The following is a 24,764-nucleotide window of genomic DNA, read 5'->3' on the forward strand; positions in this document are numbered from 1 at the left end:
ATTACAAACCACTGAAAGTATAAGAATTTCTTAAAACATATTAACTATAAAAAACTGTAAGAAAACAAACGATGAAAGAAGACTGTAAGAAAGAAACCCACAAACAAAGCAAAACAAAAACAAAAACAAAACAAAAAACAACCAAACCCCAGGCTATAGATTGGTAGAGGACATGTGTTATATCTTTAAAAAATAATTAGTTTTGAGAATATGTAATGAGTTTCTACAATCAAGATAAAACAATAAAAGTGGCAAATGACATCAGCTGGCATTTCATAAAAGAGAAATCTAAAATGTCAAAATGTCTAAATTTTCATGAATTATCTTATGTGTAGTTAATGAAATATACATAATAATGCTGACCTATCATTTTACACCATTCAAGATAGGCAAAGAATTTGAAGACCTAGAACACAAACTGACAACAAGCCAATGGAAGAATGAAAGCTCTGAAGGGATATAAAGTGATACAATCAGTAAGGAGAGCAAAGAGTAACATATAATAAATTTGAACATATGCTTAATTTTTAGTCCAGCAGTTCCACTATATTGAAAACACTCTAGATTCCCTATTTGCAAAAGGACGGAGGAGTAAGAATGCTTATTTAGGACTGTTTTTAATAGTAAAAAGAATGGAAACCACCAAAATATCTGTTAGTAGAACGGCTAAATTTGGAGTATATGTATATAATTAAAATTGATTAGGCAGGTGTTAGAATTCAGATAAATAAAATTGAGAAATAAAATACAGGTATTACTGAGAGGGCTTTGGTGGAAAAGGAGATATTATCTACTACTTAGACTGCCAGTATCTAAATATGCATAATCTACAACTAAGGAAAAAAAAATTCATAAAAAGAGACTATGTTTAGAATACCAGTGGGTAGACTTTTGATTTATCAACACAGATCTCGGAATTAAAGTCATTTAAATTTCATTAAGGTTTTATAATACACTCTATTAACTGTCATGTATCTTTTAACAGATTAATAAATGATGGAATTTTTGTTGTTGGAAATACATCCTTTAATTTCTTATTGTTTGTTGCATGTTTGTTTTTTAACAAAGTTAATTTTCTTCTTTTCATGGGTAGCAGTGTTAGAATAATTAAAAAAGGACAGGCTTTAAAATAAAATAGATTTTTATCCTAGGTGTAACACTAATTATTTCTCTGAATTTCTATTTGTTCATCCGTAAAACTGGAAGAATACCTACTAGTCATAGCATTAGGGTAGAGATTCAATGCAACGTACCAGCTTGTATTCAGAACATGACAGGAGCTCAACAGAGAACTGTCTACTCATGTCATTTGTTCACTGATCAACTGGTCTTAATTCCAGGCAAAGTCATTTTGTTGATGTAAACTAACTCCCTGAAGATGTTTTATGGGAGAGTGTTCCATGAAGAAGGGATTAGAATTCTTAAGTTTGTGTTTTACTATTTCAAAAGACATGGCAGAAAATAACAGGTATGAAGAAGAAAGTAACAGATATTCGCCGTATTTAAAATAACTGGGACTACCAAATGAGACCAAGGACAAATGAATAGTATAAAATAGAGCCAAAATTAACATGGGAGCTGGTACAAACATAATCACAAATTTTTTTTATGTATACCTCCTACCTCCTGAGAGGTTACCTGGTATGGATGTTATCTGCCTCAATTTTATAGGCTTACTCCTATGGCTCTGAAAGTGTGAGAAAAGAATTTAAGACTACTCATTACACAATGCCTTTTATGGTTATAATTAGTGAGCACTTAGGATGCCATGTTAAACATCCTTGCATTTCCTATTATTACTTAGCAAAATATTATTAACATAGTACTCAAGAGATATTGATAAAGATTTTTTTCTATTTTTAATGTAAAATATCACATATTGAGTAAAGTATATAAAACATATATGTGTCACTTAAATTATTATACAGTAAATACCCAGAAAACCAACACTGGATCAACAACTAAATATTGCCTGTATCCTAGCAACCTCTTCCCTAGCCCCTTCTTAATCCTAACTTCCCTTCTCCTTCAAAGGTAACCAAAGTCTTGGCTTTTATGGTAATCACTTCTTTAAATTTACAACTTAAATACAGATTCCTAAATAGTTTAGTTTTCCTAGTTCTTAAACTTTATGTAACTAGAAATACAAAGCATGTAATCTTTTGAGGCTGTTGTTAAGGACTGTCTCTAGCTCATCTATATTAAATGTAAAGTTTCTTCATTTTCACTTCTCTAATACTGTGGTAAAGAAATAAAGTTTATTGGGGTGCCTGGGTGGCTCAGTTGAGTGCCCAACTCTGGATTTCAGCTCAGGTCATGATCTCAGGGTTGTTGAGACTGAGCCTTGGCTCAGGCTCTGTGCTATGCATGGAGTCGGCTTGGGATTCTTTCCCTCTCCCCCACTCTAAAAAACTAGATAGATAGAACTACATAATTTACTACTATAACACATAGACATTTGTGTTGGTACTTTCTTTTTGTTACTAGAATGTTATGAATATTCCCATAGTTGGTCTTTTTTGATGCACATACACATATAAATTTCTTTAGTGGAAAAGGCTCCATCTAAAAGTAAAATTGCTGACTCATGAAGGATATGTATCTTTAATTTTCCTAGATAATGCCAAACTCTTTCAAAGTAGTTTTAACAACTGACCCTCTCATAAGCAGTGTATATCATTTTTGTGCTAAATTCTAACTGCTGGTACTGCCAGGCATAAATTTTAGCCTCTCTGGTGGGTTAGGTAGGGATACCTTACTTTTAAAAAAGGATTTTCAGTCTTACATATAATAAAATGAGCTTTAAGTGTAAAGTTCAAATGATTTTGACCAATGTATACATTTATGCTATTATCACCCCAATCAAGAACGATCCTTCCTATCATTCCAGAAAGTACTTTCTTGCCTCTATGTAGTCAGTTCCTTCCACATTTGCCTCAGGTAAACATACATCAGATTCCTTTCATAATAGATTAGCTGGATCTAGGATTTTACATAAATGGAATTACACTGTATATTCCATTTTGAGTTTGGCTTCTTTTGCCCATTTTAATTAGTTGAGATCAAATTATTGTATAAATTAGTAGTTCTCTCTTTTAAAAAATTTATTTATTTGACAGAGATCACAAGAAGGCAGAGAGAGGGGGGGAACAGGCTCCCTGCTGAGCAGAGAGCCCAATGTGGGGCTTGTTCCCAGGACTCTGAGATCATGACCTGAGCCAAAGGCAGAAGCTTAACCCACTGAGCCACCCAGGCGCCTCTAGGTCTCTTTTTAAAAAGTATGCTCCATGCCCAGGGTAGAGTCCAATGTGGGGCTTGATCTCACCACCTTGAGATCAAGACCTGAGCTGAGATCAAGAGTCAGATGCTTAACTGACTGAGTCACCCAGGTGCTCCAGTAGTTAGTTCTAATTGCTGGGTAGTATTTCTTTTCTATTCTTTTTTTTTTTTTTTTTTTTTTAAGATTTTACCTATTTATTTATAGAAGACACAGCAAGAGAAGGAACACAAGCAGGGGGAGTGGGAGTGGGAGAAGCAGGCTTCCCGCTGAGCAGGGAGCCTGATGCAGGGCTTGATCCCAGGACCCTGGGATCATGACCTGAGACAAAGGCGGACGCTTAACAACTGAGCCACCCAGGCGCCCCGCTGGGTAGTATTTCATTATATGCGCAGATCACAATTTGTTTCTCCATTCTTGTTTTAAGATATTTGGGTTGTTACCAGTTTCTAGTTATTATGAACAAGCAAACATACATACACAAATCTTTGTATGACTTTTTTCATTTGTTTTGGGGAAAGGCCTAGGAATAAAACTGGTGGGTTATAAGGCAGGAGCATGTTTAATTTGAAAAGACTACGCCAAAATATTTTTCAAAGTGGTTGTACAATTTACACTCCTACCATTTCCAGTTGTTCCACATCTTTGCCAACATTAGTATTGCCAGTCTTCTTAATTTAGCCGATGTACTGGGTGTGAAGTGATAGCTTGTCGGGGTTATTTGCATTTTTCAGAGGAGCAATGATGTTTTAGCATCTTCTCAAGTGCTTATCTGCCATTCACATACACCTTTTGTGAAGTGTCTGCCTTTGACCACTTTTTAAAATTGTCTGGTATAAGTTTTTCACATATTCTGGACATAAATCTTTTGTTTAGATATATGTTTTGTAAATGTTTTCTCCCAGTAGTTGCTTAAGTGTTCTGAAGAACACTTAAAGGGGGTTTCCAGTACATCAAGAACTCTTTCACTCCAAGGACATGAATATTTTTCCTATTTTCTTAGAAATTTCCCAGTTTTAGCTTTATGTTTTGGCCTGTGATATATCTAGAATTAATTCTTGAGTATGGTATCAAGTAGGGGTTATGTTTACTTTTTTATACCCATATCCAGTTGTTCTTGTATCATTTATGAAGACTATCCTAACTTCACTGAATTATACTGTCCCCTCTGTCAAATATCAATCAACCACATGAGCGGGCCTACTTCTATATCTATTCTAATTGCTTCTCAGCCTCTGATGATCTAAGATCAAGTATCTTAGGAAAAAAAAGATCAAGTATCGTAGTTATTACTATATATCGAGTAATACCGAGTTATTGTAACCCGATTTACATGTCTACCTTTACTCCAACATCACAGTTTTGATTACTATAGCTTTACAGCATATCTTGAAAACCAGGTAGTAATAAATCTTCCCACTTTGTGCTTCTTCAAAATGTTTTTGGCTCTTCTAGGTTCTCTGTATTTCCATATAAATCTTAGGAACACTCAGTGTATCAACTCATATTTAAAAAGAAATCCGATGAAATTTCCATAGGGGCTGTGTTGAGTCTACAGATCAATTTGGGGAGAATGGACACTTAAAAAAAAAAAAAAAGATTTATTCATTTGTTCTAAGGAGGGAGAGAGGGCGGGAGAGAGAGAGAGAGAGAGAACACTAGTGTGTGAGCGCGGAAGGAGGGAGGGGGAGAGAAATCGCCAAGCAGACTCCCAGTGGAGTGCAAAGTCCCAGGCAGGGCTTGATCCCAGGACCCAGAGACCATGACCCCAGTGGAAACCAAGAGTTGGATGCTCAACTGACTGACCCACCCAGGAGCCTCATGGAAGAGTGGACATCTTTTTTTTTTTTTTTTAAGATTTTATTTATTTATTTATTTGACAGAGAGATAGAGAGAGACAGAGATCACAAGGAGGCAGAAAGGCAGGCAGAGAGAGATGGGGAAGCAGGCTCCCCGCTGAGCAGAGCCCGACGTGGGGCTCAATCCCAGGACCCTGAGATCATGACCCAAGCCGAAGGCAGAGGCTTAACCACTGAGCCACCCAGGTGCCCTGGAAGAATGGACATCTTAACAATTTGAGTGTTCTGGTCTAAGAACATGGTTATCTTTATTTATATCTTGTCTTTCTCAGGAAAGCTCTGTAGCTTTCAGTATAGAAGCCTTACACATCCTTCTTTAGATCTATTCCTAAATGTTACATTTTTCAGTATTATTATAAATGGTATTTTTATTTTTCTAATTGGTGAATGCTAGCATTATTTATTATACTGCTTACATGGATTTTTGTACATGCTATTAGTATCCTGTGTCCTTGTTAAATTCATCTATTAATTCCAGTAGAGTTTTTTTGGGGTAGATTCATTAGGATTTTTTACGTAGGGAATTATGTCTCCTGCAAACAGGGGCAGTTTATTTCTTCCTTTACAATATTATGTCTTTATTCTTCTAGCCTTACTGCATTAGTTTGGACCTCTAGCACAATGTTGAATCTAGCAGTGAAAACCAAGTATCCTTGCCTTGTTTTTTATCTTAAGAGCAAAAGCATTAAACATTTTTACCTTTTATAATGATGCCCATTATGTTTTTCTACATGCTTTTATCAAGTTGAAGTTTCCTTTTATTTCTATTTCACTGCAAATTTTTATCAGGAGAATGTTAAAAATGTGTCAAATGATTTTTCTGTCTATTGAGAGGATTATATTGTTTTTGTCAAGTGTCTGTATCACAGGTTCACTAGCCTCATAAAATGAGTTGGAAAGTCTTTCCTCCTCTATTTTCTGAATTTGTGAAAGATTGGTACTATTTTTCCTTGAATGATAGATAAAATCCACCAGTTAAATCACTGGAGTTTTCAAGGGATAATGAACTTAATAAAGAGCTATTCAGATTACTCTTCCAAATCAATTTCTATAAAGTTCTGTTTAAGTTATCAAATTAATTGGTATAAAGTTCATAACATTTCCTTATTAACCTTTTAATTCTGAAGGATCCTTAGTGATACCCTCTCTTTCATTCCTCATGCCAATAATAATCTGTTTTTTCTATTTTTCTTGATTAGTCTTGCAGGACTTTATTAATTTTATCAAAAGAACCAAGGGGCTTCATGCATTTTCTGTACTATTTTCTATTTAACTAATTTTTGCTCTGATCTTTATTATTTCTTACCTTCTACTTAATTTGGATTTTTTAAAAAGGATTTATTTATCTGACAGAGAGAGCGAGTGAGCGAGCACAAGCAGGAGGAGCAGCAGAGGGAGAGAGAGCAGCAGACTCTCCGCTGAGCAGGGAGCCCGATGCTGGGCTCAATCCCAGACTCCAGGATCATGACCTGAGCCAAAGACAGCTGCTTAACCGACTGAGCCACCCAGGTGCCCGATTTGTTCTTTAACTTTAGATGGAAACTATGTGTGATAACCAGCCTCCAAGATGTCCCTAGTGAGTCTTGCCTTGTGGGATTCACACCTTTGTGTTAAGTCTTTCCTACACTAAGTATAACTATCTGTGTAACTAACAGGATATTATGAAAATGACAGAATGTAACTTTCAGTGCTAGGCCTTAAAATCATTATAGCTTCTACCTGCTCTATCATGGATTACTTGCTCCAGAGAAAGACACCCACAATATTGTTAGGACACTTAACCAAATCTATAGAGATCCATGTGTCAAGAAGCTAGGCTTTCATCACAAACTTGCTATCAACCGAGTTTTATAGATGTTAAACAAGACTTAATCATCCATGTAAACATTTATTAAGTATCTACTGTACTGTAAGGACTCCTTATGGGTTGAAATTTAGAGATGACCCAGACAAAGCCTCTGCCCTTTAAGAACAGATTCTGGGTTAAGACAACAGATTACCAACAAGCAGCTCATTTCATTCCTTCCGCAATCCCCAAACTCTACTATAACCATGGTGAGGAATTTTAAAAGACAGATCATCTTAGGAGAACAGAAAACAGGAAATCCATTAATATTTTAGAAGACGAAAAGCAAGTGGACAGGTTGTAACTGACGTAATAGATCCAAGAAAATGAAATCCTGAGGTGGCTATGTTGGGAAATGTAAGAACCAAGGAAAGATAAAATCTTCAAAAGATATGAGAAGTGGCAGCACTAAGTACCTCTGAACTAGTAACAGAATGGGAAGGTGCAAAAAATAAAGAGGAAAGCTATTTGAGAAGCAGGTGGAGTCCTAGATCCCCTAACTCCACATTGCTGAACAATTGCCCCTTTGTCATCCCTGCATAAATCTGAAGGTTTATTCTCTGGAAAAAAAAAAGGAAACACTCTTTGGAGGGAGCATGGCAGGCATAGTTGTGGGCACAGGACTGTACCAAAAACAAGGGATTAAATGACTATAAACATTAAATGCTGAATGCAGACCTTTTCCCAACCAGAATGTCCAATTTGGCTTCTAGAATGTAGACAATGAGACTGTTACCCTTAAGGCAGAAGCTCAGAAGACCCTCATCTTTGAGTAACTTGACCAGCCAAGCAAAGAGACTTGAGGATACAAATGCAGGTCCCCTAACAACAGCACAGTGAAATCACCCTATGATGAAGCTCAAAGTCAACAGGCCCCACTGATGCATTCAGAGCATCTAGTCAGTGTTTTAGACTCCCAGTGAAACATGTGTAGATAATCAAGGACAGTGTATACCTGAAGAAAGCCTCCAACATGGAAGACAGAGATCAAAACAAAAGGAGTCTGGACGAAGCATAAACATGTGTAGGAAAAAGAAAAGTCCAAAATAAATCATTCTCAGTGAGCTAAGAGAGAATACTGCAATTGCAAAACAAGAAGACTACAGTACATCATCATTCAGGAAATAAAAAACAACAGCTAGAAAAGAACGTAATAGAAGAAATGAAAAAAGTGAGTAAAGGGTTAAAAGATGAAGCTGAGGAAATTTCCAGAAGGTAAAGCAAAATAAATGAAACAAAAAGACAATGGATACATACCTAAATGGGTAAATTTTATGGTACGTACAAAAAAACTCACTAAAGCTATTTTAAAAATGGAACACTGCTTTCAAATTTTAGAAGGAAAATTATTTCTGACACAGAAACCCAGCTAAACTATCATTTGTGTTATAGTGTGTAAGGTGTCACAATATTTGCCTCTTGTATACCCTTTTCTCATGAAACTTTATCTATTTTTTATTAACATATAATGTATTATTTGTTTCAGGGGTACAGGTCTGTGAATCACCAGTCTTACACAATTCACAGCACTCATCGTAACACATATCCTGCCCAATGTCCATCACCCAGCCACCATCCTTTCTTTATCTTTATCTTTATCCTATCTTTCCCACCCTCCTCCCCTCTAGTAACCCTCAGTTTGTTTCCTGAGATTAAAAGTCTCTTATGGTTTGTCTCCCCCTCTGGTTTCGTTTTGTTTCATTTTCCCCCCTCCCCTATGACCCTCTGGTCTTGTCTGTCCTTTTCTCACGAAACTTCTGAACAATAAAAAAAAGGAAGGAGGGGCATAGAGAAAAAGGATTTAGGAAACAGAAGATCAATAAAGGAAAAAGATAAAGTTCTCCAGAGGGATAGTGATGTGAGATCCTAAGAGGACAGCTGTGTACCAAATATGAATGGCATACTCAATGAGCTGAAACACTGTGAATCAAGAAACAGATTGGATGAAGACTGTCACCAAGATTTCTGCTGCCATTATTCTGCTTTTGTCATATAAGGATAGTCTGGGTAAGCCCGACACAGATATATTTACTTTACCTGGCTAGACCATATGTTGATAAAGTTCCTGTCCTGCTGCCTGAAATCAGACTCTCATTACACCCTCAAGAAATGTTCTGCTTTGGGATGCCTGGGTGGCTCAGTCGGGTGAGCATCTGCCTTTGGCTCAGGTCATGATCCCAGCGTTCTGGGATCGAGTCCCACATCAGGCTCCTTGCTCCGCAGGGAGCCTGCTTCTCCCTCTGCTTCTGCCTGCCACTCTACCTGCCTGTACTCTATCTCTCTGACAAATAAATAAATAAAATCTTAAAAAAAAAAAAAAAAAGAAATGTTCTGCTTTGATCTATTGCTAATTTGAGTAAGGACTAATTTGAATAATATAAATTATTTCTTAGTCCTAGAGACCTTATACCCAAACTCAAGACAAATATATGAAGCAAGCAACACTAATATTGTAATATTTACTAGAAATCTGTTTTCCTTGCAAAATAAGCATATTCTGGGTGAACTTTTGACTCTGAAGCAGAATAAATTACAATTACTAAATTCTACAATAATTTATATATTCCATTTTCTTCCAGGAGCAACATAGTGAATGTTTTACAGAAGGCTACTCTTAATAAAAAGCACAATAAGTAAATAAAAATAACATAGTATTTCTCAATTCAGATGTCCTCAGTTTGAGATCTGTCTGCTAGGAATTTTGCTTCTTAAGGGATGTAGTATAGAGTTGTAGATATTAAGGACATAACTTTGGAGTAAGAAGTTGACCTCTACCATTTAAAAGTAAACTATGTGACCTTGAGCCTTAAATATAAGCTACGGTTTTATTCTAATACAGGTTTACTAGGTTATACTACATTGTTAAAATCAAAAGCAAATGGACACCAGCCTTGAAAATTCCCTGAGCAGACAAAACCAGTTTAGCCATACAAACAAAGCTTAATACAGCTTATCTGGCAAGACTAACTTGACCTGGGTCATTTCTTGCTCACGCCTCTGAAAATCACAAGCAAAACTTAAATTGGAAAAAAACAGACAAAAAAAAAAACCCACAAAAGAATTATTTCCCAAGTTTGATATTAGATAACCACTGAACAACTCTCTATCATTTAAGAAAATTCTAATTTTATAACCAATCACTGAAGAATAAACATTTACTGCTTTCTCTCTATATAAACTGCTTTATAACAATATGTTCCTGAGACTCATTCCATGTTTTGGCTTGAATGCTACCAGTTTGCAATCTGTTTTTGGTGCCTGTACAATAAACTTTTATTAATTATTACTTTGGTAATTCATTGCTTTTACTTCTGTTATTTCTAAACTTTTCACAAATATACAGATTTAACATAAATATTAAATAAAAACTATGTGACCTTTAGAAAGAGAAAGTCAATTCAGAGAGAGAAAGTTTATAGAAATTTTTTTCTCTCTAAACTTAACTCATACAACTGTGGTAGAGTTTATATGAGATAATTAATGTAAAATGCTTAGCATTCTATCTGGTATATAATGAGTAGTAAATAAAAGTATCTTAAGTGAACTACTACTAATAAATACCACACATTCACTGTGATGGTTTTAAAAATGTAATAAAATGGAAGCTGCAAGTGGGTTTGGCTTAAATCCAGGCTAAATTAAAAATATATTCCACATTTCATTGACTCTAAGACACCAGTGATGGGAAGGTAAATCAGTATTTTATGTATCCTAAAAAAGAAACCTGCCAATTAAACTGTGACAAACCATCAACTGTAAGACATCTCTCAATTTCAGAGATGATGAAATGTGAAGAAAAAATATTTTTGATTGGTAAAATTACAGTTAAGTCTAATTACATAGTTGGGAGAGTATTAAATACCACAAAAAACAATCATTTTGAAGACAAGATTACGTCACATAATCAGAATTAAACTGCTCTCTCACTTAAGAGTACTCTTCACTCTTTCATTTTTTTTTTAACGATTTTATTTATTTATTCGACAGAGAGAGAGAAAGCATGAGAGGGGAGAAGGTCAGAGGGAGACGCAAACTCCCTGCTGAGCAGGAAGCCCGATGTGGGACTCGATCCCAGGACTCCGGGATCATGACCTGAGCCGAAGGCAGTCACTTAACCAGCTGAGCCACCCAGGCGCCCTTCACTCTTCCATTCTTACTTCCACTACCAATTTCCCCTAGAGGGAATCTGTCACTTCCTCAGAACATGTTCCTCAAACCCTGAGACTAGAATGGATCCCTGTTATATGCTCCCATTGTACTCAGCACTTCTCCTTCATAATATTTGTATTGATCAATACAAGTCTTTTCCAGTAGATTTCAAGTTCAACAAGGGCTATTTTGTTCAGTGCAATATACTAAGCACAAGGGATGCTTGGTATCAATCACAAATCAAATCACACAAAAACAAAAAAAAGGAAACATAAGCAAGTCAGGTGGTCAGTGCAATATTTTCACTCATTATTTTTCATAGCAGCAACTACATTTTATTGGCAATTAAAAAGTAATTAAAAAACAATTAAAAAACCCTAGGCACAGTGCTTAGGTGGCTCAGTCAGTTGAGCGTCTGCCTTTGGCTCAGGTCATGATCCTAGGGTGCTGGGATTGAGCCCCACATTGGGCTCCCTGCTGGGTTGGGAGTCTGCTCTCTCCTTCCCATCCCCCTGCTTATACTCTCTCTCGTGCTCTGCTCTAATATATAAATACAATCTTAACAACAACAAAAAAGCAAACCCGTTTCAACTTTTAAGCTGTATTTTCATTTCATTAATATACCACAGATCTTTTTTGAAAATGCTATCCATCTTCTGATAGTAAATACATACTATTTCACAAAAAATAAACATACTCCCACGTTTTTCTTGAAACATACAGCCCTTAGGTCCATCTATTCCATGCCAACCAATCTATTCCATTCCTCTTCCTTCTTTCTTCCTAAAGGGAACCATTATTCTGAAATTGGTGTCCATTTGTCCTAACTATGTTTTGATAATTTTACTGCACCTGCATGCACTCAGTATATATTTTTGTTCTGTTTTAAATTTACAAAAATGATAACCTATCCTTTTAGTATCTGCTACTACCTCAACATTGTTTTTGATGATAATTTGTGCTGACACACGTAGATCTGGTTCACTCATTTAACTGTCATAGAGTACGCCACAATATTTTACAACAATTTATGTATTCAGAATGCCTCCCAAGGAAACACTGATAAGGAATTAGGCTGTTTTCTGCTATTAACAAATAATGCCTCAAGCACATATGCCAGATTATCTCTATGGTATATTATTATGGGTTTTAAGATATGTGTAATTTAATCTTTACTTCATCCTTTCTAGATATTGAAAACTGCTCTCCAAAGTAGCTATACCAAATGATATTACTATAGATAGTGTGAGTTCCTTTAACTGTGTATCCTCACTAACATTTGATTTAAGATTAATTTTGGGGTACCTGGATGGCTCAACTGGTAAAGCGTCTGCCTTCAGCTCAGGTAATGATCCCAAGATCCAGGGATCGAGCCCCTGCTCAGCAGGGAGTCTGCTTCTCTCCATCCTTCCTGCTCATGCTCTCTCATCATCTTTGTCTCTCTCAAATAAATATTAAAAAAAAAACCACTTTAATTTTTATAAGTCTGATGGGTGTGAAATGGAAACTTTTTAATTTCATTTGTCTTTTTCTGATCACTAATGAATTTGAGAATCTGATTTTTTTCTTTTTTTTTGAGAATCTTATTTTCATGTGTTTATTGATCATTTGGTCTCCTCTTTTCTGAACTACCTGTTTTACTATTGATCCGTCCTTATATTTTGTAAAACTCTTGGTTATATGTACTACAAATATTCTCCTAGCATTTTAACTGTTTATGATTACCTTTATAACACACAAGTTTTAAATTTTGATGTAGCCAAGCTTATCAGTATTATCTTCTGATTTATATATTTTATATTTTGTCCAACATTAGAGGTAATTCTCTTATTTTCTTCTAAAAGAATTTCGAAAGAAAGCATTTCAAAGTTTTGCATTACGCATTTAGGATTAAAATACACCTAGAAATAGATTGTGGATTGATGTGGAATGGTTCTAATTTATTTTTCTCATGTAGTTAACTGCATAAACATCATTTATTAAATATTTTCTTTCTTCAACGATATGAAATGCTGCTGGACATTTTACAAGGTCTCCATATATACATACGGCTTATTTCTGGTCTCTGTATTCTGCTTCACTGATCTGTCTGTCCCTGCACTTAAAGCAGTGTGGAATACTAATTGTTATAGTTTTAAAATAAAGAGGGCAATTCCTCCTTCTTTATTCTTCTTTAAAATTATATTGGCTTTTCTTGGTCACTTATTTTTCCATATAAACCTTAATACTTACTGATTAAGTTTCATGATATACCCTGCTGGGATTTTATTTATTTATTTGACAGAGATCACAAGTAGTCACAGGCAGGCAGAGGGGCGGGGGGGCAGGGGGGGTGGCGGGAAGCAGGCTCCCTGCAGAGCAGAGAGCCCCATGTAGGGCTTGATCCCAGGACCCCGAGATCATGACCTGAGCCAAAGGCAGAGGCTTAAACCACTGAGCCACCCAGGTGTCCCTGAGATTTTATTTAAAACTGCATTTACAAATTAATTTTGGGAAAACTGACATCTTATCAAATTGAGTCTTCTCAATTTCATTCATTTAGATTTTCTCTTTTTGTCTTTCAATCAAGTTTTATTTTAGAGACCTTTCAAAAATCTTATTTATGTGTACCTCCTTTTCAATTCAAACTCTTGATCTCACTGTAATCACTTACTTGTCCAAATATTCTTTTAACTTTCCAGGATAATTTGGATGCTCTTCCTCTATGTTCTTGGTTTTATCTATTCATTCTTTGCTTAATATGACCAAGAACTGTGCTAAGCATGGAGGGTATGTACACTGGTGATTAAGATGGAGAGTCCCTAGCTTTGTGGAGCTTTCATTCTAATAGGAGACAAAGAACAATAAACACTTATAATGCTGAGAAACACGTGCTATATTACAGGGGGAGTACACTGTGCTTTGGGAATACATAAAAGAAATACCTAATTCAGACTTGGGGGATGACTGGATATGGGGAAGGAGAAGGGTGTCAAATGCTGCTTCTCAAGGAAGTAACATGTAGACTGAAACCTGTAAGAAGAATAGAGGTTAGCAAACACAAAATAACTAAAATATCATCGCCTTGATATCCTTGCTTTATTCTTGATTTTACTGGAAAAGTTCCCACTGCTTAACTGTGAAATTATCTACTCTATGAATGTTTCCTCCCTTGGGTTCCCTGACACCATTATTTAGCTCTCATACTGCCTGTGATAATCATTAACTGCTTACTGGTCCTTCTTCCTTCCTTAAATGCTAGTATTCCCAATGGCTTTATCCTCCTCATTCCTGTTTTAAATACTATTCCTAAAGAAGTTTTTCCGTTTCTATAGTTTCAAATATGAATTTGTATACTGAGGAGTTCCCATACTTTTACTTCTAGCTCCCACCACTACAGATTTTCATATCTGCATTTCCAACTACCTATTATAATCTTTATCCATATGTCCCAGAGGATTTTCAAGCTATGGACATATTAACATTTGATTTATTTATATATGGTATGTACTGCCAACTAATCAGCAACAGCACATCTATCTCCCAATTCAATTGACAGCATTACCATTCACACCTGGTATGAATGAATCATTATTCCGATTATAGGTTGGTGAGTATGCCCTTCTTGGAAGCTAGTTTATAATGTACCACAGTCACTAAGCCTGAAGGGTTGGGAACATGAGGATTGTTTCAAAGATTGAGTAAGTTTGCAGGTCAGGTATATTTTTGTTTTTCAAATGCATCAACTTGCTGGGCTACTAGTTGTCAGCTATTCAAACACTAATCTAGGTATTATAGTATAAGTAACAGATGTAATTAAAATCCATAATCAGTTGACTAAGTAAAGGAGATTATCCTGGATAATTTGGGTGGGCCTCGTTCAGCAGGGCTGAACAGCAGGGCCTTACAGCAGGGCTGGTGCTTCCCCAAGAGAGACAGAGGAGAACTTCCACCTATGAACAGCAGCTTCAGCCCATGCCCACGAGTCCCAGTCTGCCCTTCCTGACAGCCTATTCTATGGATTTTAGACTTGCCTCACGAGGCCCTGCAGCTACGTAAGCCAAATCTCTCTCTAGATCTACGGGTTCTGTTTCCCTGGTTGAACCTGACAAATATACCAGGGTTATAAGTTTATTTCCAAAAGCAAGTCTTTCAAAAACCTAGTAAATCTTCTGGTCTGTTCATTTCCACTTAGTTCCATGTGCCAGTAACTATACCCAAAGTTTTTTTCTGGACATGGCTCTTAAACCTATTTTTTCAACTTATTCCTTATAATATGGTTCCTTTCTCTCCATCCCACATTAGACCATCACCATCTCTTACCTGAACTAGTGATTGAAAAAGCCTCCTAACTGGCTTCTGAGATTAGTTTTTTCTCCTCTATCTATTCTCCAAACTGCTGCCAGAGGTCTCTTTCTGGAAAACAAATATGATCACGTCACTATCCTTCTTTAAAACTTTTCAAATCTTCCTACCTATAAAATAAATTTGTTTTCTATTTCATCAATTTCTGTTTTTAACTCTTATTTCCTTCTATATGCTTTGTATTTATTTGCTATTTTTATAACTTATTGAGATGAATACTTAGGTCCTTGATGCTTTTCTTCTTTTCTAATAGGCATTTAAAGTTTTAAATTCTCTCTTAGCATTGTTTTTAGCTATCCTTACCAGTTCTGATATGTATTATCTTCATTATCATTAAGTTCAAAATACTTAAAATTTTCTTTGCGATTTATATGACCAATGGGTTATTTAGAAATTATTCAATAATATCCAAAGCTAGACTTTAAGTTCCAGTAAGAAAATAGCAATTTACTTCCAAATTTTTCCACTTTTCTCCTTAGAACCCAATACAGAACAACAAAGAGAATGTATTTAAAAAGAAAAGAAAACCCTCTATGTATTTGGTGAACCCAGGAGACAGTAAAAAACTGAAATACCAAATTATAAGTGAATATGGCCCAAAGTACTCGGGAGTGATAGAACTTATGCAAGACAAGTATAAAAAGAGCCTAGTAAGGGAGGGTCCTATCCTAAGTGGGAACTGCAATGTTTAGAACTGAGATTTACCGGGGCAATCTCAGAAGAAAGTAGAAAAAGGAGGTGTAGAAGTGTCATGAGAATGAGTGGAGGGTGGTCCGGAAGTGACAGATCTCAGACACTAGTACTCCTTTAAAAGCAAGGCATGCACTTTTCATCTGTAACTTCAACTAACAGAAAAGTTCACAGAACACCATGAAGAACTCCTGTATACCCTTCACAAATTCTGTTAACATTTGAAGCAGGCAGTTTAAAAGGCAGGAGTTGTATCCCTTGGTAGCAGAAACTAGTAAGAACCTGGTGGCTGGTAATTTTCACCTCATATACACGTAAATTACTAAGAGGCAAAGGAGACATAGCTATATTTTTAGAAAGAATCCATCAGAACAGAGGACAGAGGCCTTGAAAAGAGAAACCTGGGAAACCACCTTGCTCCTAATGTCCTGTTTCTCCTCTCCCCACTCCGGAGTCTTCCAATATGTGGTTTGGGAAAGCTCATCTAATTCAAATATGAGTAACAATAGAGTGGTAAGTATCTGCAGAAAGATGCCATAAAAAAAGTAAAACGATACAACATCCCTGACAAAGAAAACTCAACAAAAAATTACCACAAAGTAGATGAAAACCATAACACTACTTTTTAACATGAATTAAAAAAAAATTTTTTTTAATAAAGAAGATTTATTTATTTTGAGAGTGAGAGGGCATATGTGAGCACACATATGAACAGTAGAGGGCGGGTAGGGCACAGAAGGAGAGGGAGAGAGAATCCTTAAGCTGACTTCCCACAGAGCAAGGAGTCTAATGCAGGGCTCAATCTCAGGACCCTGAGTTCATGACCTGAGCTGAAATCAAGAGTCGGTCACTTAACTGACTGAGCCACTCAGGTGCCCCATGAATTTAAAACTTCTTAATACAACTATTAGGAAAATCTCACAAGGGCGGCTGGCTGGGTCAGTCAGAAGAGCATGGGACTCTTGATCTTGGGGTTGTGAGTATGAGCCCTACGTTGGATGTAGAAATTACTTAAATAAATAAATAAATAAACATTAAAAGGAAGGAAGGAAGGAAGAAAGAAAGGAAGGAAGGAAAAAAAGGGAAGGAAGGGAGGGAAAATCTCTGAGCAGAAATTCAAGAACTTAGGGAAGAGACAGCCAGTCAAAGAAGTAAAGACAAAAGTATCATAGACCTGATTCATGAAAGAAATGGAAGAAAAAGATTTTTAGAAGTTGAAAAAAGGAGCACATGGTAAAAATTACACTAAAAAAGGCACAGCAAGGGGCAAACAGAATAGTAATATTTTAAAAGAAAATTAAACAATATAAAAACCCCAGAATACTTGAACCTACATTTTCAAAGGGAATCCTTTGAAAACTGACCTAAAATGGTCAACATCAACAAAAAAAATCCAGTGAAAGTAGTATAAAAATATAATTTCAGCAACCAGACCAAAAAACAGGTCCCTTCTAGGGTGAAGAAAATCAAGCTGATATCATACTTCTCTACTGAACATCAATGTCAGAAGACAGGAGACAAATACTTAGAAGATATTCAAGAAAGTGTAAGTCAATAATTTTATGTCTTAGACAAACAATCCTTCAGGAACAAGGCTGTAAGTAAATGGTTTTCAGTATGTGAACACTTCACTCTTAGTCATGAGCCCTTCTCTTCTTGAAGAAACAACTGAATTAACAAGACAGGGAACAACAAAGGTTAGTGAGGATGTGGAGAAAGGGGAACCCTCTTACACTGTTGGTGGGAATGCAAGCTGGTGCAGCCACTCTGGAAAACAGTATGGTGGTGCCTCAAGAGGTTAAAATAGAGCTACCCTACGATCCAGCAACTGCACTACTGGGTATTTACCCCAAAGATACAGATGTAGTGAAAAGAAGGGGCACACGCACCCCCCATGTTCATAGCAGCAATGTTCACAATAGCCAAACTGTAGAAGGAGCCGAGATGTCCTTCAACAGATGAATGAATAAATGAATAAAGAAGATGTGATTCACATATAATGGAGTATTACTCAGCCATCAGAAAGGATGAATACCTACCATTTGCATCCACATGGATGGAACTGGATGGTATTATGCTAAATGAAATAAAAGGAATAGAGCAGAGGACCATAGGGGAAGGAAGGGAAAACTGAATGGGAAGAAATCAGAGAGGGAGACAAACCATGAGAGACTCTTGACTCCAGGAAACAAACTAAGGGTTGTGGAAGGGAGGGGTGGGAAGATGGGGTAACTGGGCGATGGCATTAAGGAGGGCATGTGTTGTGATGAGCACTGGGTGTTAGATGCAACTAATGAAAAATGTGACACTATGTCAAAAACTAATGATGTTGGGGTGCCTGGGTGGCTCAGTGGGTTAGGCCTCTGCCTTAGGCTTGGATCGCTATCTCAGGGTCCTGGGATCGAGCCCCGCATCAGGCCCCGCATCGGGCTCTCTGTTGGGCGGGGACCCTGCTTCCTCCCCCTGCCCCCTCTGCCTGCCTCTCTGCCTACTTGTGGTCTCTTTCTCTCTGTCAAATAAATAAATAAAATCTTAAAAAACAAAACAAAACAACTAATGATGTATTATATATTGGCTAATTGAATTTAAATAAAAAAATTAAAAAAACTACTACAACACATACACACATGAAACAACTGAGGACAACTGCAACCAAGAGATGACAGGAAAAATTTCAGCAAAAGGACTGACAGCATAAATACACTTAATTGTAGATTTCAGATGAAAGCAAATGGATATTCTAGTGATAGAATGGAATGCAACTGTTACATACTCTAACAATGTAGGAATAATAATACATACAAATAAATCAATGATAGTGGAAAACAAGAAGTAGAATAAACTCACTGACTGTACCTTACAGTAACAGAGGAGTCAATGTTGAAAGTCAAATAGTAAAAGTTTAAGCAAAATTATGAAGAACAATAAAATAATGGTATATTTGCTAAAACTAGTTAGTAAAGGAGAGGAAACAAAGGAAGGAACAGAATAAAGCTAATATAATTGTTACTTACAAAGGAAAAAAGACACTGCTTAAAAGAGAAAGATGAGTGGTTAGCATAGCATAATATACAAACTTGTCCAATCACTATGTTGTATACCTGAAACTAATATAACATTATCAACTACACTTCAAAAAAGAAAAGTAGGTTAAAACAAACAAACATACATGAGTATTATATTAAAGTATAAGTATAAAGAGTTACCATAGTGGGGGAAAAAACCCTTCTTGATATCAAAACTATTATTTAAAAAGCACACAAACAGGGGCGTTAAGTGTCTGCCTTAAGCTCAGGTCATGATCCCAGGGTCCTGAGATCAGGCCCCTCATCGGTCTCCCCACTCAGCCTGCTTCTGCATCTGCCCCTCCCCCGCCTGTGTTCCCTTTCTCACTGTCTCTGTGTCAAGTAAATAACAAAATCTTTAAAAATAAATAAATAAAATAAAAAGCACACAGACCATCTGAAGTTTCAAGAACATATATAATCAGAAAATAGAATATAAAACAATGTTACACAACTAAGACCAAGCATGTATGTCCTTCCTATTATCCAGCTTAATTCATGCATTAACACAAAAAAAGCTTTACATTGAGCCACAAAGCAAAACCATTTTATGCTGTCTCCAAGATACATCTGTGATTCAGAAAGTATTAAAAAAGGTAAAAGAAAAGAAAAGTTAACAGACAGGATAAGGTTCACAAACAAATGGATTGTAATTCTTTCATTAGATTACGCAGACTTTTACCCCAACGTATAAAAAGGTCATTTTATCATTGTAAAGGGTACAATTCACAACGAAAAAAGAGGTATATATAAGCCCTTAATAATATAGCAGCAACATTAAGAAAGCAGAAATCAAAGGAGATATAGGAGAGAGAAACATAGTAATAGCAGAAATTCAAAAATTTTTCTCCCAGTCTGAGAGAACAAGTAAACAAAAATAACATAATCAAAATGGTAAGCACTGATGGATATTCATTTAACTCAACTCTGATAATTGAATATATGTATTTTCAAATACATATTGAACTTCCACAAAATTTGACTATGTATTAGACTACAAAATATACCTCAACAAATCCTTCCTTCGAGAGAGAGACACACACAGAGAGGGCTCACACACCTGTGAGCATGGGGAAAAGCAAAGGGGCGGGAGGCAGAGGGGAAAGAATCTCAAGCAGACTCTGTCCTGAGTAGGGAGTCTGATGCAGGGCTCAATCTCATGACCCTGAGATCATGTCTTGAGCTGAAATCAAGAGTTGGACACTTAACCCAATGAGCCACCCAGGAGCCTCTAGACTACAAAATAAACCTCAACAAATTCTAAAAGGAGAAATATAAGCCATATTCTCTGATTAACAACCCACAAAACTAGAAATTTGTAACAAAATCAGAAAATAAAAAGTTCTTCAATCTGAGAATATAAAAAGTCTCTCAATCAACATTTGGATAAGAGGGAAAATACAAATTAAATTTGTGGTGTTTCTAGACAATAATAAAACTTCTACACATTAGGGGCGCCTGGGTGGCTCAGTGGCTTAAAGCCTCTGCCTTTGGCTCAGGTCATGATCCCAGGGTCCTGGGATGGAGCCCCACATCGGGCTCTCCGCTCAGCAGAGAGCTTGCTTCCTCCTCTCTCTCTGCCTGTCTCTCTGCCTGTCTCTCTGCCTACTTGTGATCTCTGTATGTCAAATAAATAAATAAAATCTTAAAAAGAAAACAAAACAAAAAAACCTTCTACACATTAGAGGCGTTGGGATGTAGTTAAAAGAGTGATCTGAAGAAAATTCATTGTTTTAAATGTCATTATTAAGAAAAAATGAAAATGAGTAAGTGACTAACACAGCTCAGAAAGTTAGAAAAACAACTAAAGAAACAAAGGAGGAAAAAAGAATAGGAAACATTTATAAAGCTAAAAGCAGAAATTAAGAATTTAGAAAACAGAAAGCCAGAGAACTTAAAAAAAAAAAAAAAGTTTCAAAAGCTCTTTTGCCAGGTGGCCTGTGGCAGCAGGTATTGAAACCAGTTATTTAAACTACTATGGACAAAACACAAATAAAATGGACAAAACACAAATACACAAAATAAGAAATGGGGGGAAACCAGAGAAGTAGACACAATTTCAAAAAACAAGAAACTATATAAAACTCTCTATAAAAATCAAATACAGATAAAATAATTTTCTAGTAAGATATAACCTACCAAAACTGAACCCCAAACTGAACCTAAACAAACTGATTTTCACAAAATAAATCGAAGTTTTCCAACAGCTACTACACATCAAGCAAAACAGACCACACAACAAGATTTTATAGGAGAATTCTACCAAATCTTGAAAGAGCTGACAATTTTTTCTTTCTTTTTAAATTAACATATAATGTATTATTTTTAAAATTAACATATAATGTATTATTTGTTTCAGGGGTACAGGTCTGTGATTCATCAGTCTTACACAATTCACAGCACTTACCATAGCACATACCCTCCCCAATGTCTATCACCCAGCCACCCCATTCCCTCCATCCCCCCTTCACTCCAGTAACTCTCAGTTTGTTTCCTGAGATTAAGAGTCTCTTACGGTTTGTCTCCCTTTCTAGTTTTGTCTTGTTTCATTTTTCCATCCCTTCCCCTATGATCCTCTGTCCTGTTTCTCAAATTCCTCACACCAGTAAGTTATCATAAACTGTCTCTAACTTTATTTCAAGAGCTGACAATTTTAATACTATTTAAAAACTTGTACATTTTAGAAAGTGAAAACTTCTGAATTTTTTGAGATAAAAGATTAATACCAAAAGTTGAAAAAGATTACAGAAAAAAAGATTACAGATCAGATCAAACTTACTTTTGCAATTTGATTAAAAAAGTAAAATATTAGCAAACAGAATACAGTATCACATTAAAAGAATCCAGAAACACAAGTTTGGTTCAGTGTTTCGTTAAAGACAAGAAATATCGTATCATTAGCTCCACTGATCCTAAGAAGAAAATCTGACAAAATTCAACATCCATTTTTTTTTCAACATCCATTCTTGATTAAAAGTACTTAATAAAATAGAAATCAACAGATGCTCTTATACACATACATATATATGTATATATCATACTTAATGTAGAAACAATGGAAGCATTCCTTTTTACGATAAGGAATAAAAAGATGCCCACTAATCACTATACTTAACACTGTCTAATTAGTCAATATAATCTGATAAGAAAAAAATTAGAAGTATAAAAATCCAAAGGAAGAGGTAAACCTATCACTATCTGTAGATGAAATGATTATAACCTAGAAATGCCAAATCACTTGAATAACTACTATAAAAAAATGGAACTCAATAAAACAGAGAAGGTATACAGAAGTCAAAGGCCTTCATGTATGTGAACAATAACCGGTTAGAATGTATAAATCCAGTTAATAGCCAAAAAAAGGGGGAGGGAATATGTGCAAGATATGCGCAACTTTTACATGAGGAAAACTTTAAAACACCCCTGAAAGAAACAAAAGTAATCTTGCACCAATAAAAAGGTACAGTGTTTTCTTGGACAGAAAGACTCAGTATCTTAAAGATGCCAATTTGTCCTAACAATTTATAAATGTAATGAGATTTTAATAAAAATAACAGCCCATTCTTCCACACCCACTGGTGTTTCTACAGTTTACATGGTAAAATAATTAAGAATAGCCTAGAAAAGCCTGAAGAGAAATTTGAGACTAGCCTTATAAGATACTATAAGCCATTAAAGAAACGACTGACTACTACATTAAAGTGTCTGTGTATATGTCTTTACTATCTCCCAACCCCCAAAGACACAAATTTCTACATGGCAAAATACAAAAACAAGACCATACTACAGGTTAAAAGACAAATAATCAAGGATAAACACAATTCACAATACAAGGGGCCAATATCCTTAATTTAGAAAGCTCTCAGTAAATGAGAAAACTGAAAATCCAACAGAAAAAAAGGGCAAAAGACATAAACAGCTAATTAAAAAAAAAGAAATAAGGTGACCCTTACACATGTGAAAAGATGGCCAAATGCAAAAGTACATGAGGAAATGATTTCTTGCAAATCCAATTAATAGAATCTAGAGTTTCACATTTCTAGAGGCAACAAAACAGGTAGTCTCACTCACTGATGCACAATACTTAGAACTTCTACAGAGGGCAATCTGCCAATAATGATCAAAATTACAAATACATTTGCCCTTGACCTACTAATCTTCCCTCTTGAAATCTATCTTAAAGATGTATCTACATATACAGGAAACAATGTTCTGAAATGGCAAACTAAACACCCCTCCTATACATCCAAAGAGGACTTCTGAAATACAGCTCCTCAGTGACATATCCCCACAATGGTAGAAGCAACTGAAAATAATGCAGAAACTAGGGAGTGATCTGGAAAGATCTAGGGATCCTTGAAGGAATGGCTGATTCCACATATAGGGTAGGAAATACAAGATGAGCCTGAAATTTCCTCCTGTGCTAGAAAGCAAAAATACTATAAAGACTAACAAATACAGAATTAGGAAAAATACCGCTTGGTAATCACTAGTGAAACAGATGATCTGGGTAACAATGATTACTGAATGGAATATTAGTAACAGAAATGTTGACTGGGAGATTTACAATGGAGAGATCAGGCCTACTGATTTAGTATCACTAAAACTGGAACCTTTAGATACTATGTGTCTCCTAATACACAATATGAAGCATGTATGAAGTATTCTGAACCAGAATTGAACCAAACTTCTAGGGCTAACTTTCACTTTCAGGAAATATAGGGGACAGCGGAATAAGATAATGACGCCACAAGAACAAAAGACAAATGTGGATTTTTGGATATTCTTCAGGACAAGTGACAGAGCTTCCTTAACAAGTCAATGGCATTTAAAACAAAACAAAACAAAACAAAACAAAACAAAACAAGAGGAAGGAAATGGGACTACTACATTAAAAAAGGTGTATCAGCTAAACATGATAGGTGGATCTTGTTTGGAACCTGATTAGAACCACCTAACTATAAAAGGACATATCTGAGATAATCAAGGACATCTGATTACAGACAGGGAATTAGAGGCTACAAATAAATGATTATTAAAATTTTCTTATATAAGATAATAGCATTATGACTATGTAAGAAAACACCCATTTTTTAAGAGGCACATACTAAAGTAGTAGAGGCAAAATAACTTGCTATCTGGGATCCGATTTAGAAGAGTAAATGTAGGAAGTTTAAGGAAGGTGGAAAATTCTTGACAGGCAGCACGTAAGTGGCAGTTTATCATACTATTCCCCCTACTTTTATATATACTCAAAAATATTTATGAGCTAAAAATGAGAGTACAATTAGCACCACTATAAGCATCAGTGGTAGGTATAACACCTGGGCTCACCATGACCAACAGACTGTTTTTCTTTTAAAACATGTATTTCATAATGAAATACTAAGTTAAGAGTTAAAAGGACAAAAGTGAGATTGTTCAGATAATCATGTCTAGGCTTTTGTACATGCTTTAATGTGCTTACTTCACGCTCAGTAGCATTCCAGGACAACTTCTGTGTAAAGGCTTTCTAAACAAAACGTAACAAAAAT

The 24,764-nt window shown here is 35.8% G+C and overlaps 1 protein-coding gene across 1 annotated transcript in view; it reads right to left on the reverse strand.

The window, feature by feature from the left end:
* The window catches only part of AGO3 (argonaute RISC catalytic component 3), a 122,164-nt gene that overhangs the window by 44,940 nt on the left and 52,460 nt on the right, over positions 1 to 24,764 (reverse strand). The gene's annotated exons all lie outside the window — the stretch shown is intronic.

The sequence above is a fragment of the Martes martes genome (genome assembly GCF_963455335.1).
Source record: "Martes martes genome assembly, chromosome: 4".
Classification (NCBI taxonomy): Eukaryota; Metazoa; Chordata; class Mammalia; order Carnivora; family Mustelidae; genus Martes; species Martes martes.